This window comes from Myotis myotis, unplaced genomic scaffold, assembly GCF_014108235.1.
Source record: "Myotis myotis isolate mMyoMyo1 unplaced genomic scaffold, mMyoMyo1.p scaffold_m19_p_2, whole genome shotgun sequence".
Taxonomy (NCBI): Eukaryota; Metazoa; Chordata; class Mammalia; order Chiroptera; family Vespertilionidae; genus Myotis; species Myotis myotis.
Window position 1 is genome coordinate 13,458,339 of NW_023416324.1, and position 3,045 is coordinate 13,461,383.

The window sequence follows — 3,045 nt, forward strand, 5'->3', positions numbered from 1 at the left end:
TTTCTCTTTCTCACATCACAGATGAGCAAGTGTGGGAGGTCTGGCCTTCCGTCCCTGTCACCACTTCCCCTCCGGGTCCCCACTGCCACACGCTTCTTGCCCCTGCAGTTGAGCTGTTTCTCAGGAGGAACTCTGAGGGTGGGGCTTGGGTATAGGCCTTAGAGTCAAGGGTCTTGGGTTCGGATCCAGTCTATGACCTTGAGCAATTCATTTAAGCTTCCTAAACCTTAGTTTCTTCACCTGTAAAATGGGGATAATGTACCAGCCTCACATAGATCACCTCACATTCTATCCCAATGCCTCTTCCCCCCCAGACCATGCCTACAGGTGCCAGGCTGATCTCATCGATGGGTGGAGGGTGCTGGTACAGGGCAATAGAGAGCAGTGGGGACTGGGGAGCACATGACCCAGCCAAAGGGGGCCGGCATCACTCAGCTTTAGCCACACCTGGCCCCTGGGAGTGTAGGCGCCGCTGGCAGCTGTTCCAAGCACTTGGAAGATGTGCCCCATTTCCCATGAGATACTAGGAATCCTGACGTCATGCCATGGCTTCCAATTTTAAAATGTTAACCACGAAGTCAAATCTTTAAAAAATGCTATGGCTCAGGCTGGGAAGTTCAGTTGGTTAGAGCATCGTCCCAATATGCTGAGGTTTTGGGTTTGATTCCTGGTCAGGGCACATACAAGAATGAACCAATGAATGCGTAAGTAAGTGAAACAACAAATTGAACTCTCCCTCTCTGTCTCAAATCAATCAATGATAAAATTAAAAAAAAAAAGAACATAGTTTTACAAAATGCTCTGTGGATCTAACCGAACGCCATTTTCAGTTTATATTTGCTGGGCCACGAGCTCCGTGTGTGTGTCCCTGAGGCCTGGTCCTGGGTCAACGCGCAGATATGGTACCTGATGCAGTTCAAAGTGTTCCCACACCTGTTGTCAGAGAGAATATTTAATGAGAACCTGCTTTTCCTGGGGATAGAAGATGAGTATGATAAAGTGCCTGCCCTCCTAGGCGAATGGCCGCTGATTAGCTCATCCGATCCCACACCCAGACCCGTGGTTTTCAAGAAGGGAGATTTTTGTCCTTGTGCTAGAGTTTCCAGATACAGCAAGTACAAATGTTGAACATACCTAGACTAAAAAATTAGTTGTTGTTTATCTGAACTTGAAATTTAACTGGGCATTTTATATTTTACCTGGCGACCCTACCCAGAGTGGACATTTGGCAATGTCCGAAGATGTCATAACTCGGAGGGGATTCTATTGACACCCAGTGGGTAGAGGCCAACGATGCTGCGAAACGTCCTACAGCGCTCAGGACACAAGGTTAAACGATGATCGTGCCCAGATTGAAAAGGGGCTCTGGACCTGCCCAGGTCCCTTCAGAGCAAACACCACTCTGGAGAGGGGACTTTAATTTGATCGTTAGTCCCATGGGGAGAGGGCACAGTGCCTTCTCCCAGCTCTTGCGCCTTTTCCAAGAGCAAGTAATGGACAGTAAGGAATGGGACTGAGAGCCAGGGAGGCTGGAAAAAGGAAAAGGAGACAGGAAGTAGCTGGGAACTGGGGGCCACTGGCTGGGCTGGGATTGGGGAACCCCAGGGGTGAGCTGGCAAAGATCCAGCAAGTGCTTCCATGACACTGAGCCCTGGACCGTGGCCTGGAGGAAGCCTCACGGCGAAGGGTGAGGCTGCTGCCCCGGAGTCTGGCCCCCCTCTGCAGCCTCAAGTGCCTAATGACAAGCTGAATGCAAAAATGAATGGATGGATGAATGAAGACAAGAAGGAAGCTATTAAAAGCTAAGGTGTTAAGAATGCTGGGAGGCCCTGACCAGTTTGGCTCAGTGGATAGAGCGTCGGCCTGCGGACTGAAAGGTCCCGGGTTCGATTTTGGTCAAGGGGATGTACCTTGGTTGCGGGCACATCCCTAGTAGGGGGTGTGCAGGAGGCAGCTGATCGATGTTTCTAACTCTCTATCCCTCTCCCTTCCTCTCTGTAAAAAATCAATAAAATATATTTTTTTTTAAAAAAAGAAAAGAACGCTAGTGTGGTCGCTGCCTCCTCTGTGTGGCTTCCACTTCCCCATTCCTAAAATGAGGAAGTTGGAGATACTGGGTGCTTCTATAACTTCCGAATGCATCAGAAGCACCTGTAGGGCTTGTTAAAACAGACTGCTGCGCCCCACCCCTAAGTTTTGACTGAAGTATTCTGGGGCGGGGCCCGAGAATCTGCATTTTAACACGTTCCCAGGTGATGCTATTAGTCGCTGGACACACCTTGGGTAGCACTGGACAGGATGATGGATAAGGGCCCTTCTAGCTCGGTTGGTCCGGGATCTCCAAGTGCCCTGGCTAACCTGGGCTGGGCTCTTAGGGCCCTCACAGGAAGTCTGCTGTCTTATCGCCCTGGGAGGGTGAGGTGCATCTGCAGGGGAGGGTCCAGGATCTGGTTTCTCAGTATCTCCCCCCCCCCCCCCCCCCCCCCCCGCCCCGCAGCCTGCCTCACCAGCCCTTGTACTGTGAGACATCGCCACCTACTGGATGCATCTCCTCAGTGCTGGACCCCAAGCAAGGCCATCGGTAGGAGCTGATTGAAGGAGGAACATTCCTGGTCTTTCCTATCAACACCCAACCGCTCCCCTCCTCCCCCACCCCTCCCCCGCCCAGGAAGCAGCCTTTGTAATATCTGGGCCATCTCGCCCCTGGAGATGATTCCGTTTCCGCTGTGGATACTGGCACTCGAATTAACCTGGGATTATGAAAAGGAAACGCTCCTGCAAGCATGTAGGATAATAATACTTTCACCAGATCAGTGCTATTTTCTTCTTTTAACAACCTGACACAGACCCCTGGCTGGCGTGGCTCAGTTGGTTGGGCCTTGTCCCTGCACCCAAAGGTTGCTGGTCCCATGCTGGGCCTCTATCCCGGAGTACGGGCGTGCAGGAGGAAGGAGGGACTCGTATCAATGGTGTTCTCTCTCTCTCTCTCTCTCTCTCTCTCTCTCTCTCCCTCTTTCCTCTAAAAATCAATAAACCATTCTTTTA